General features: G+C 39.1%; 1 protein-coding gene across 3 annotated transcripts in view; it reads left to right on the top strand.

The window, feature by feature from the left end:
* The first annotated feature begins 6889 nt into the window (after positions 1 to 6889).
* NR1H4 (nuclear receptor subfamily 1 group H member 4) overlaps positions 6890 to 14265 on the top strand; it is a 64919-nt gene continuing 57543 nt past the window's right edge. Inside the window, exon 1 of one of the 3 annotated variants that reach the window (XM_074375233.1) lies at positions 6890 to 7105. The gene's annotated coding sequence lies outside the window, so the exon portion shown is untranslated. Of the gene's footprint in view, positions 7158 to 14265 lie in introns of all 3 variants that reach the window. The other 2 variants (XM_074375234.1, XM_074375235.1) reach the window with 2 other exon arrangements.

Here is a 14265-nt window from a genome sequence, read left to right as displayed (position 1 = left end):
AACTGGACAGAGGCAGAACCAGACCTATAATCATAGACATAATATGACTAAAATACGTGCAGAAGAGAGGTCCAGATTACTTGTCATGCCCCCAAATTTATACCTTTCCCCTACTGTAAAACCGTGACTTACATTCCACTATTTTAGTAGCTAATTTTGTGTACCTATGAGAGTTTTACCACATTCCCATCAACATTTTTCCACTAGAGAAACTAAATGGGATGTGTGTCCATTCTTTTTTCCCTTGGTTTCCTTCTCCACCAAATTATGTGGAGAATCTAAGTCCGTGGGCACTGATTCATTGATCTTTTTGACTGATTGGTGCTTTTCAAACTTTCTAAACTTTGACCTGACAACTGTGTTATACTGAAATCTGGATTTCATCAATACACACATACATAAGTGAAACAAGAACTACTTAATGTGCTTAAGTACATTAATCAGTACTTACCTTTCTACTTGCAAAGGAAATATTTGTTATGCTATTACATATATATATATATACATTTATATATATATATACACACACATATATACTATTTCACTGAAAAGAAACAAATGTTGATCGTGACCAACTAAATTGATTTCATGAACCACGATGGATCATACCACACAGTTCAGAAAACCCTGCTTGAATGCCCATGTTGCTTCTCTCCTGGGAAGGGTAGGTGAGGAGTGGAGGCACCTCTGAGGAAATCTTCTCTAGAGAAAAGAACGACTAAGGCCACCATGTGCTGGCAAATAGGCAGGAAATAGACACATTTGGATCCTACTGGGGATATACAAATTGGCACAGTCTTTCTGAAAGCAATTTGCTAGAATCTTAAATATATGTTCACTCTGACTCAGTAATTCCACCTCTAGAAAACCTAGCCAAGGAAATAATCATAGATAAGCCAAAGATTTAGCTAAAGGGGATGATCATTGTAAAATCATTTATAATGGAGGAAAATTAGAAACAATTCAAAAGTTAAACAGTAGGATTGGTTAAACAAGGGCATATATCTATGAACTGGAGTAGTACACTGCCATTAAATTTTATACATGTAATGAAATATTTAGTAATATCAAAATATTTATGATGCATTAAATGAGAAAAGCAAATTCAAAGCAGTATATACCTCATGATACCATTTTTTAATGAAAAGAGAAGACTTGGATGTATCTATTTTTCATTAAAAAGTTTGGAAGAAAACATCAAAGTTTTGATAGCATAGTCTATGAATCTATGGGATTATAGGAATATAGATGAGTTTTATTTTCTTCTTTATCTTTTCTGCAGTAACCATTATTACTTGTGTTATTAAAAACAACAACAACAACAACAACAACAAAGGACTCCTCTAAAAAAGAGAGGGGCAAGGAAGATACAGAGAGCAAAGTGAATTTGATCTAGGATGAGTGGAGAAACTCATTTGAGCCTTCCTAAGTAAAATATGGTAGTGTTTTATCTTATGGGTTACATATTCCATAAAACAGGTTGTAAATACTTTCTTTTTAAAAAGTTTGATCATTAAGATTGGCCATCCAAGTTCAGATGAAGCTTCAGTTGCATTCTTCAACATCTATAGGAGGATTATCTCTTCCGTGTAGACCCAGTGACCTTCAATGAGTCACCTAGAATAGCTGAATGCAGAGATGGGTGGAGTCCCTGTAGGGTTTCTAGCTTCTGGAAGATTTCACATCCTGTGGGGACTGCCAGATGCTTCCCTTTGATGTTTTTATACCATACATTTTCATGTGACACTTCATGTTGATCTTCACAATAGCCCTATGAGGTAGGCATTCTTTTCCCATTATTTTATTATTTGGGTGGGGGAGGGGGGAGAAAATTAAGACCCAGAGATTGACTTGCTCAGGCTATATGGCAAGACAATTTAGGACTTAAACCCAGGCCCCTGTCTTTAACACCTGTGTTTTCAGCACTACCCCTACCATGTTGCCCTAAGTCTTGGAAACCTTCTGAAAGCACAGCTTCTTGAGCGTTGTGTGCCTAACCAGAGAAAAGACATTATTCAAGGCTATAGCGTAAGGACCACTGCAGACACTTTCTGATAGATTGATTCAATGTGGGGGCAGAGATTTATTCTCACAACCAGGCCTGAGCCAATAGGGAAAGAAGCCAGCTTGATTATCCAGGCTTTTCCTCCTTTCCTTCCTTTGTGCATTTCAGTGTCCCCTGTGGTCAGCACCCTGTGAACATGAGTGCCTTGGCTCTGTTCTCTGACTGTGGTGATCACCCAAGCCTCTCAGTCCTTGGCTAGGTTGCACCCCCCTGCTACACCAACATTCAAAGTTTACCTGTTTACCCATTTGCTTCAGGATCTTTTATAGTCCCTGGTCTGGGATGAACTCATTCGTTAGGGTTGAGGGGAGAAATTTTCAAAAAAGAGAGGGATTGTGGAGAAGATATGAAGCCAACTCATTAATCAAGAAATAATGTCGATGAATGGACATCTTTTTTGGCAGAATGGCTTTCCTACTACAGAGAATACCATACCAGAGTTGGTCACTAACAATATGTTAATGACTTCCTTCATTTATATTCCATTCAGCAATTAATTAAAATAACTCAGTACTGATAAGCATTTCATAGAATAAATATTTTGATCTCACTTTGCCTGAGTTGATAGTGGAACAAAGTATAGGAGAAAAAATATATCAGCTTTGGAGAAAATGAACTTAAGTTTAAAGCCCAGCTTTCTTGTTTTGTTGAGTCATTGAATATCTAAATCTTAGTTTCCTCATTTAAAAAATGGAGAAATACTTCTTAGCTCCTAAATTGTAAGGATAATATGTAAGAAGTCCTCATTCCCCCAATGGTGTGCTGAGTCAGCTTGCTCTGGGTCACAAGAGCCAATTTTGTAATTTGAGCTAGTTGTAAATGTAGCCACTATTAAAAATTAAATTATATAAGCTTATAATTAAATACATTTTTAAAACAAAGGCAATAAATACTTAAAACTGATAACATCCTAATTATTTTACTACATTTTACAATTATCTGTGCTTTCACGAACATGTGACTTATGCTGTTGTGCGAAGCAGTAGGTGCTGTCGTGGCCAAGGGGTTTGCTATCCTGGGAATAAAGCCTGTCCAAAGAATGTAATCCTCCTTAGGTTTAAACACTGTTTGTTTTTACCAAAGTGGCCATTAGCATTGTTTGCTTTTTTACAATCATGTGGATACAAAAAAAGTAAAAGAAATTTGTCAACTGTCTAAAAAAAAAATAGGCTATTCATGCCTATTGGATCTGAATGATGGAAATCCTAAGTAATGGTTTGCCTCTGTACATCTCTTCCCAGCTCTGTTCAGTGACATCATGCTCTTAGTTTGAAATAGGCCGCAGTGAGAATATTTGCACCATGGAAATGAGTAAAATCTACAAATTTGTGCTCCATTTACTGCTTTTTTGATTGTCCAACAGAGTGTTTCTTAATTTCAGCACAATTGACATTTGGGGCTGGATAATTCTTTGTTGTAGAGGGATGTGCTGTACGTTGTAGGATGTTTAGCAGCGTCTCTGGTCTCTACCTACTAGATGCCACTAGCGCTCCCTCCAAGTGATGACAATCACAACTGTCTCCAGGTCTTGCCCAATATCCCCTGCTGGACAAAATTGCCTCTTTTTCTCCCTATTAAGAGCCACCAGTCTAAGGGGCTGGCAAACTAAGGCCAGTAGACAAAATTTGGCCTGTGGCTGTTTTTGTACAGCCTAAAAGCTAAGAAGAGGTTTTATATTTTTCAAAGGATGAAAAATATGACAGAGATCAGATGTGGCCACAAAACCTAAAATATTTCCTTTTTGGCCCTTTAGAGAAAAAGTTTGCTGACCTCTGGTCTAAGTGGTAGAGAAGATGTTAATAATACAGAGTATTTACATTGTGAAGCACACAGAAAATTGAGGAAATGTTCTTCCAGTGTTTGAAACTATTATTTGATTCAGCAAAGAAGCTCTTCACATCTCTGATGAGTGAGTGAAATCCAACATACGTAGCATAGGAGCTGAAAGAGCATTCAGTTTAATGAATATAGTTTGTGTGAGACTAACAGTTCAACAGTGCGTCACATGTGAGATTTCAGGACAATAACTATATTGGGAAGGAGTTAGTGGACTGGAATGCAGTTCCATTTGTCAAATCACAGTTGAAATGCAACCAGAAATTGGCTACCAATACAAGAGTTTAGCAAAACTCAACAAAAGCATCCTGTGAGAATCAATTTGCTACATGGAATTTATAATACACAAAATTGTGTATTATATTATTATTTGTAAAACTTGTGTTACACATCTATTATATCAGAAAAATTTAAAGAAACATGTAAGTGTACATGTGTGTAGGTACCCCCCTCCCCTACTCTAATAGCTGGTTATTAAACATTTCCCAACACACCACTGCCCCCACCCATCCTACCCCTATTTCTTTGTGGATTCTCCATGCTCTTAATTGAGAAACAATGGCCTTCTCTTTACTTCATGGGATTCTCCAAGCTACCTCCTGCCCCAGAGCCTTCCCTTACCCTGACCTGCTCCCTTTTCTCCTCCTCAGTACCTTTCACTCTTCTAGGTCCTTCAGCTCCAGTCCAGTTGCGTCAATATGAGAGTTACTGTGAAATGCTCAGAGAAAACAATAACAGCTAATGGTTATGTAGCATTTCAGCATATCAGATACTCTGTGTGTATCAGCACCTTGTATATATTCATTCATTTAATCCTTATAATAACTCCATGAAATAGGTAGTAATTATATTTCCATTTCACAGATGAGAAAATTGAGACATTGAGATGTTAAGTTAAAGCCTATGGTCTAAAGTCACAGAGCTCACAAGTGGCAGAGGTGGTAGACTTCAGAGTCCGTGTCCTCAACCATCACCTTCCATGGCTGATGAAGAGAATGAAATCACAATATAGGGTCTTGCCATCCAAGAAGAATTGGTCTGGGAGTCACTCAGGAGTCCCTTGGGTGGCCCAGAGCTGCAGAGCCCGGTGAGTGTCAAGGCTGAGATTCTTCAAATGGGCAAGGGAGCATTTTCAGGGGCTGGGTTCTCCTGTTCCTGGTGGTAAAGAATGTGGAGGGCTGTGCTTCAGTACTCCCACGGGGGGAGGGAGTGTGAGCCTATAAGACCTGTAGATTGCATTTAATCAGAGAAGTAAAAGCGAGCTTTCCTAACAGATTTGAGTGCCGGCCTCCCACTTACTTTACAATGGGGAACATTGGCACGCACACACACACACACACCCATGTGCGTGCACAGGCACGATACTTTTGAAAGTTATCATTTTCTCAGCTCACTCATTGATTCAGTTAAAAAATGGTTATGTGATGCTTTTCTTCCAGGCTCTCTCAATTATCTTTTTATTGAAAATTGAGTAAAAAAAGGTAGCATCCAGATTGAAGTAGCCATTTTATTCCAGATACAGTTGGTACACAATAAAAACCCCATATTCAGAAAATAGGACTGATTTTAATGCATCTTATTCTTTAATGGTGAACACTTTCACCATTAAAAGTGAATCCCAACTGTCTTTTTTTATGACGAAAAAGCAATACTTTTAGGTTTTAAATAGGTTTTAAGGTTTACATGAGGCTTTTTCCATGAGAAGCACTGTAATAAGACCAGGGATAGATACAGAGGCAGGTCTCCTACCATGCTTGTCCTTGAAAAATGTTCTTGAAATGTTAAAGAGATAAGTAGATAACTATAATATACAAGGTCAGAGGAATGAAGGGATAATGAGAGAACTATAATAAAGGATGAGGGGAGTTTGGTGGGCATAGTAGGGGCAGACGAGAAATGGGGTTGACTTTCAGGGAGAACTCAGCATTTGAGATAGGCCAGGAAGATATTTGGATAAGAAAGGAAGGCAGTTTAGGTAAAGGGAAGAGTTGGGGCAATGATGTGGAGGGAGGAGAGCTCGGCACAGGTGGGCAAGAAGTTGGGGTCTCTGAAGAGACAGGATGTGAGAAAATGCTAGAAAGATAGGTTAGGGCTGTCAGCAGGTGGAGGGGGTCAGTCCATAGCATTTTAAGTTTATTTTTTAGGCCATGGGAATCCACTGTGGATTTTTGATTAGGAGAACATCTACCAGGATAGGATGCTGGGTACATAGTGTGCAGTCAATATCTGTTCAACTGATAAAGGAAAGAAATAATAATGCCTAAAATTTATTGAGTGCTTGCTGTATGCCAGGCACTTTTCTAAACATTTTACACATTTTCAACCATGCATGTAATTCTCACCGCAGCACATAAGAGGGTTGGACTATCCCCATCTTGCAGACGAGGAAACCAAGACTCAGAGAGTCTGTGTCCTGCCCAAGGTTGTGACAAGTGAATGGGTATCTGACCAGAGCCCCACGCTTTATTCTGCTATGCAATTTGGAAGGCAGAAAAAGGAAACAAGAGTTATAGAGCCAACATTGCTCTTCAGAAGGGAAGCTGTGGTAGGCCAAAATTAGTAGAGGAAAAAGGTGGGTTGGAAGTCAAGAGACATCCCAAAGATAGAATCCACTGTTATTACTTGATAGAGAAAGGCTCGGGGAAGGAAGGGTCAAGAAGCCTCAGAGTTGCTAACTTCAGTCCCCTGGAGGTGGTGGAGCTATTAAAAGAAATTGGAGAGAGGGAGAGAAGATGACAGTTCAGTTTTAGATGATGTGTGCAGAAATCTGGGTACTCAGAACCCTAAAAATTGCAGCCTGCAAAGAAGTGTTTTAAAAGGCGAGCTTCAGGGCTCCTCAGCTTTGTCACAGTCCCTACCCTGGGGTTCTGGGAGTTTGTCCTGGAAGTCTCAAGGCTATCCCAAGGTTCCTTTCTCTGTTTATATCATTTAGCAGGGAAAGGATTGTTAATGACTAATCTCTGTCCATGAGGCACGGAGCCAAGGCAGAGATGCTTCTGCTGGGACGGAAGGCCGCCTGTGATCATCCACGGCTCTTGCTGGAATTCCCTCCTCCTCCTCCTCACCCCACTGTCTCCTGGACTCACCCCAACACGAATTCAGATTCTGAGCATCAGTAGCAAAATCACCAGGTTTGGGGGAGGAAGACTGATTCAGAACCCTCCCTGGGCCTTGAAAGCTCCCCTCCAAACTAAGACAATCCGGGTGAGTACCTAATTTCTCTGGGAGAAGGCTGTCTATCTCAAGGCAAAAGCGGGTAAGTCGTCATTTGAAGTTTCTCTTTAACATTTTGGCCGATGAATGAATTCTAAGTTCTAGTGGAGTTTGATGTGAAACTCTTGAAGTTAATGGATCTAACTTTATGTTATTGAAAAAAATGGGTTGCTTTCCTTATTGAAAAATGATTTAGAACTATCTTTTAAACATTATGGTCACCCAGAAGAATCACTGGAGGCAGAAATTTTGAAAATGTCCTATTCTGATTCCATAGGCAACTTCACCTGTATAGTATGCTGGAATTTGTGCTATAATTGATCAAATCCTGATGTGAGTTGGGGATTACTCACATCAGGTGACTTGGGATCTTGGACTGGGATGACATTTCAGCTATGCTTAATTGAAACCGAGATTTTTCCTAGGAGAAGGAAAGGAAGAGTAGAAGCGTTCTCTTCTGACTTCTATTGTAAACTCTTCTATTGCTTTCCATTTCTCATATTAATATTAGTTGGAAATATTAAAATAAGATGGAAAATGTTAGGAAGAACTTTATTTTTAAATATGTCCAAGATCTGAATATGCAGATAAGGTATCTCCTTGTCTGCTTGCTGCCGTAGTGAGTTAGACAACTCTGAGGGGAGCCTAGATCATTTCTCTTAATTGAGTTTTTATTTAGAAGGGAGGGGCGGGGGAGGGGGTTGCAAATGACTCCTGCTGATTCTTTGTCTGAAAAACTCACCTGAGCTTTAAAGAAATCTGCTGTTGCCACTGGTGCTGCCTCAGAACCACCTCAGCAGTATCCACAAGAGGGATAGAGAAAGATGTCTGGGAAGCTGTCACTGGCGGGTCTAGCTGTGACTTTATAAAAATGATAGATGCCTTGATCTCTGAATCACCCCCCCCCCCAAATTATGGACCTGTGCCATGTGTACCGTGGACTTTTCTGTTTTGCTGAGAATGTTGCAATATGGCTGATGCAACTCCAAGTTAGCTGATAAAATACTGTCCTGGGAGGACGCTCTCTTGTCCTGAGACCCTTCCTCACGGTTTGCAGCTTTGTTTTTCCATCACACACCTCTGCCCTCCCCTCCGCATTTGGAGAAGAAAAGTAATGTGATCTCTGTCCTTCCTCTGACCTCCAAAATCTGGCCACATGGGAATGGAACACCCAATAGTTGTGAGGCCCTGAGTACTTTAGAAGGAAAAGAAGGGAACTGTGTGTGTGCATGAGTGCGTCACAGACTTTGCCTAAATGGCCTGTTTCCTTCTCACAATAACCCTGCAAGGAATTTCTTATACTCATTTTACAGATGAAGAAATTGAGGCCCAAAGAGAACAAGTAACCTGTCCACAGTCACACAGTTCAGAGGTAGTAGGATCTGAATACGAGGGTAGATCTTTCTGACTCCAGAGTCCTTCCCTTGCTACCCTGATGTGGGAGGCTGGGAGAACTTGAAGTCTGGAATGATGGCAGAGCAGGCAGACTAGCCTGCAAATGTCTCAGTTTGACAGGGGTGACTTGTTAAGCCTCAGTACAATTTGAAGATTCCCAAAACCTCTTAGGGTTATTTTCTAAAAACTGCACCAGGAACAGGGGAAGTGGAAAGTTTTCAGCACTGTTTGCTTTAACTTAGAGGTCAGTCTAGGAGAGCTGGTTGGAGACTTCAGTTATCAGCATCTTAATTAAAGACTCGGTGAACCCACCCTGGTGGTGTGATCGAGGACTTCTGGGAGGCGCTCAGAACTGCTGTGGTGCCCAGAAGCTTCGGGTTATGAACACCAGGAGAATAACAGCACCATATGATAGATTTTAAGAGGCTTGTATTGTCATTAGGTGAGTGGATAAAGGAAAGAATGAAGGTTTATGTTCTTTTCTTGAGAGGGAGTGTTTCCCCTTCATTTTGCTCACAGTCTCCTTTTTCTCTTAAATCCTAGCAACATAGATCATGAAGGACTAAAAGAAATAGAAACACTTTTCTTCTTCCCAGGTATTTCTTGCTGCTGCACTATTTTCTACCAGCAGAGATGTAGCTACAAGGCATCACTCTAAGAGTATCCTTAGTCTCCCAGCTGCAAGGAGAGGCCGAAGTCATCTTTACCTGAAAATATCCATCCTTCCCTCCTCTCTCCCACCTCCCTTTTCTCTCATCCCGGTCTGCAGCCCTCAAACCCCCTTGCCCTCCATAGTGAGTAATTTTCTCTCTCAGTTTGCCCCTTTCCAATATTGGCCATAAAAGAATGTCTGCTATTTTTACTCTCTCTCCTCTTTGTAAATTTGTGTCAATACAAAGCTAACATAATGCAACCTGATTTGCAAAGGGAAGTATTGCACAGGAAAACGTAATTTTGTTTTTCTTTGTTAGGTCTAAGAATTACAACAGAGTTCTGGTGACCAAAATTAATAGGAGTGGCTATAAAATGAATTTTTACTAATTTTCATTTTTCAAGATAAAATCCTAATAAAACTTCAAGATTTTAGTTCCCACTTTAAATAGAAGCAATCCTACAATGAACATTCTTGTGCATATGGGCAAAGGTTTATCTAGGGAAGATACCCAAGAATGAGAATTGCATTTTGTTTTTAATCTATACTGCTAGAGTCCTCCAATAAGGCTAAAAACTACATATCCACTAATAGTGTGTGAGAATACATATTTCCACACTTCTTCAACTTTTAATATTATCAAACAAAAAAATGCTGATAATCTGATAGATGGAAATGATATCCAGTTATACTAATTTGCATTTTTATAATTATGAATCAGGTTCAGATGTTTTGTATATTCATTGGCCACTTGTATTTCCCTTTGGGTGAATTTCCTCTTTACATTCTTTGCCAGTTTCTCCCTTGGATTGTTTATCTTTTCTGTTTTTATTTATAGGAGTTATGTATTATTTATACTAATTTTAAGCTGTCGTTTATGTTGTAAACATTTTCTCCCAGTTTGTTTCATATAGTTAGCTTTGTTTATGATGTCTTGACTTCTGTCTTTTTAATTTTAATGTAGTCAAATTGATTCTTTTCTTATTTATTTCTTGTTTAAGAAGTCATTCTCAATCCCTAAATCCATAAAGAGCATAAATGTGTTTTTTTCTGTATTTTGTACCAATGAATTTATTATTTTTAAAGTCTTGATTCCACCTGAGGCTTATTTTCAAGAATGATACAAGATAGAACTCTTTCATTTTTTCCCACAAAGTAACAGTCATTTTTCTTGGTGCTATTTCTTGAATGGGCCAGCCTTCCTCCACAGATTTGAGCTGAATCCACTGGCTACAGCATAGAGGATCAGGTATGGCTGCTCAGAACACAGTGTGCTCTCTCTTTCCTATAGCCATGTCTTTTGCCTAGTCTAATGCCCACTGCTTCGAGATTATATTCAAGAACCAGCCCTCCACCATCAGGAAGACTTTCTTTATTGTCCTAGTCACATCCATGCTTCACACCCTCCAGTGACTCCCATTTGGAATAGATCCAAACTCTTTATCATAGTCAATAGGCCATAGAGAGCTAGCTTTTTCAGACCTCATCTCCCACACTCCCCCTTAGCTCACTCATCTCCAGCTCCATTGGGCTTTTACTGTCCATCCAGCACCACAAGCCCAGGCCCTTGGCACTTGCTGACCCCTCTGCCTGGACTTATTTCCTGCTTGTGGTTTACTCCTTCTTCTCTACACCTCAATTCTAATGTCCACTCTTCAGAGAGCTCTTCCCGGAGCACCCTCTCCAAAATAATGTCCAACCGCATCACTCTATTCTTTATCTTGTTTATTTCTTTTTATCATTGAAAGTCTTATTACTTGTTTACTTGCAAATTATCCATCTCTCTCATTAGAATGTAAGCCCCATGAAGACAGGGATTTTTTTTTTCTGTCTTATCCGTCACTCTATTTCCAAGACCTAGATCAAAGCCTGACACACAGTGAAGAAATAATGAATGTTGAATGAATGAATGTCCTTGCTTGTGCTCCTGAAGCGACTTGTGCTTTCCTCTATCGTAGTGATCCCCACACTGTTTTAACTGAATTGTCCTCAGCTAAATTTTCCACTAAGACTCTTGAAGGATCATGATTTTTTTTTAATCTATCTGTCCAGTGCCTGACACAGAGTCAATAAACGTATAATGACTAAATAAATATGTGAGTGAATGAATTCACTTGGCATTGACATTGGAAATTGACATTGAGATGCTGTTTTTAAAGAGAAAATACAGTACTTTTAAGAAAATTCTCACTTCTTTAGACCCAATAAGGCAAAAACCAACATACCATATTGTCCATTTTGAGTGATTTGTATCTGTTATCTAGTGCTATATAACAAGCCACCCCAAAACTTAATGACTTAAAAGGATAGATATATTATTTCTTGATTCTTTTGGTTGGCTAGGTGACTCTTTGCTGGTTTTTTCTGGGCTCAATCATGCAACTGATACGAACTGGAGGCTCAACTAAGTCTCACTCCCATGACTGGGGCCTTAGTGCTGGTTGTTGATTGTGATATTTGGAATGGCTGAGTCTCTTTCTCCTAGAGTATTTCTTTCCTGGCTACTTCATGGTGGTTTCAGGACATCATTCCAGGAGGGTGAAAACAGAAATCAGTCTCTTGAGGTCTACTCCCCAGAAACATAACAATTCTATTGGTCAAAACAAGTCATAGTAACGGCTCATTCAAGGGATGGGGAAATAGACTTCACTTATTGATGGGAGGAATTGCAAAGTCAGCTTTTGGTTCAAAATGGCATTTCTCTCACTTAATCAATTTGCTCAAACACTTGGTGGCCTTCTTGTAAGTCTTCTCAGGACTCACTCCATGCCTGCAAACCTACATCCATAATTTTTTTGAGACAGACTTCTTTCTACTTTGGACGTGTCAAGCTATTGTGAAACTATGTTGTGAGAAATGCCCCTGACATTCTTAGAAGCCCTTTTATCTACATGTGAGGGTCTACTTGGCACCTTCTTATGTTTTTTGAGCTCTTAACAAGGGATCCTATAGCCATACTCATGACTTGATATTTACCTTGGGGTCATTTCTTTCTTTGAGACTCCTATGCCAGATAGATAAAAAATGCACAACAGTCTTATTTTTCAATCCAGTACATCCTGGATCTTTCATATTCACTCTAAATTCTGCTTGCAAAATGAACCATTTCTTCCTTAATTTATCTTTTTCTTTATGTATCTTATGCACAGCTAAAAAGGCCACCTGACACATTCACCATACTACTTGGAAATCTCCTTAATCAGATCCTCAAGTTCATTAGGAAACTTTCTGTGTTCCAAATTACCACAGGTGACAGTTTTGCCAATTATTTTGTGACTGCAAAACATGACCCATTCCTTTTCCAGCTTCCTGTAGTAATTTCCTCACTGCTCTTGCAGTTTTCACTAGCCGTTTCCTAACTGCCCTTTCAAGTTCTGCGTACCTCCCAATCCCAGTCATGTGTTTTAACCTTCTTTTTATAAAACAGCATCCCTGTTCTAGGTACTGACTTCTTTGGCAATTATTTATTTCTTTGTAACAACTACCCCAAAGCTTAGTGACTTAAAAGAGTAATGATTCATTAATGCTCGAATTTCTGTGAATCAGCTGAGCAGTTTCTCTGCTGGTTTTGCCTGGGCTCACTCATGTAACTCGTTCAGATGGACAATCAAATGGAACAGAAGGTCCAAGATGGGCCCACCCATGTCTAGAGTCTTGATGTGGCTCTCAACTGGGACAATTTGGATAGCTGACTTCTCTCTCCATTAGTTTTGTATCTGGGGCATGTACAAATAGTGTGCCAGTCTCAGGGCAGCATTCCTAAATGGGGGAAACAGAAACTGCAAGACCTCGTAAGGCCTAGATCAGAAGTCTCACAATGTAACTTCCACCATTCTATTGGTCTAGGAAGTCACCAGACCAGTTCAGGTTCAAAAGCTGAGGAAATAACCTTTATCTATTGATGAGTAGTGGCAAACTATCATTTCAAAAGGGCATGTGGAATGGAAGAAGTTGTGGTGACCACTTTTGCAAATAACAAATAATTATGTAAATAATAGTCATAAAATTTCAGGAGATCCAATGAATTATTTTTTTTAAATGACAAATCAGTCATAGAGAAAGCATAACTTTCTCCAACTTCTTGACCATTTTGACTATAGCTGATAATGGGGAAAAGCTTTCCTGACTATAAAGAGAAAACATTAAGAAGACCAAAAACTCTTCCTGGTGGTTCTAAACAAAGAGAAATTAACAAAGGGAGATTTGGGATGATTATTAAAATTATTTCCTGTGGTGGCCAATTCATATATGAAATGGTTCCCGTGGGAGATGTGTGGGCTCACTCCTTTAGAGATTTCCAAGAAAATGGATTCAGTTTATTCATTAGGACTGCATTGTGGGGAAGGTTTAGTTGTCAGGTTTCTTGTGTGACTAAAAAAGATGAATCCTTCAGCTCTTATGTGTGCTGTTCTACATGTCTATTATTTTTAAAAATATTATTTATTTATTTTGTTAAAGTATAATTGGTTTACAATGTTATGTCAATTTCTTGTATACAGCATAGTGATTCAGTTACATGTACATACATATCTATATTCCTTTTCATATTCTTGTTCATTACAGGTTACTACAAGATATTGAATATAGTTCCCTGTGCTGTACAGTAGGACCTTGTTTATCTATTTTATATATAATAGTTAGTATCTGCAAATCTTGGACTTCCAATTTATCCTTTCCCACCCTGTTTCCTTCCTGGTAACCAACCATAAGTTTGTTTTCTATGTCTGTGAGTCTGTTTCTGTTTGGTATATAAGTTCATTTGTGTCGTTTTTTTAGGTTCCACATATAAGTGATACCATCTGGTATTTTTCTTTCTCTTTCTGGCTTACTTCACTCAGATTGATGCTCTCCAGATCCACCTATGTTGTTGCAAATGGCATTATGTTATTCTTTTTTATGGCTGAGTAGTATTCCTTTGTATAAACATACCACAACTTCTTTATCCAGTCATCTGTCAATGGACATTTAGGTTGTTTCCATGTCTTGGCTATGGTATATAGTGTTTCTATGAATACTGGGGTGCATGTATCTTTTCAAATTAGAGTTCCCTCCAGATATATGCCCAGGAGTGGGATTGCTGGATCATATGGTAAGTCTGTTTTTA

This window comes from Camelus bactrianus, chromosome 12, assembly GCF_048773025.1.
Source record: "Camelus bactrianus isolate YW-2024 breed Bactrian camel chromosome 12, ASM4877302v1, whole genome shotgun sequence".
Taxonomy (NCBI): Eukaryota; Metazoa; Chordata; class Mammalia; order Artiodactyla; family Camelidae; genus Camelus; species Camelus bactrianus.
This window is presented reverse-complemented; position numbering and strand designations above follow the sequence as displayed.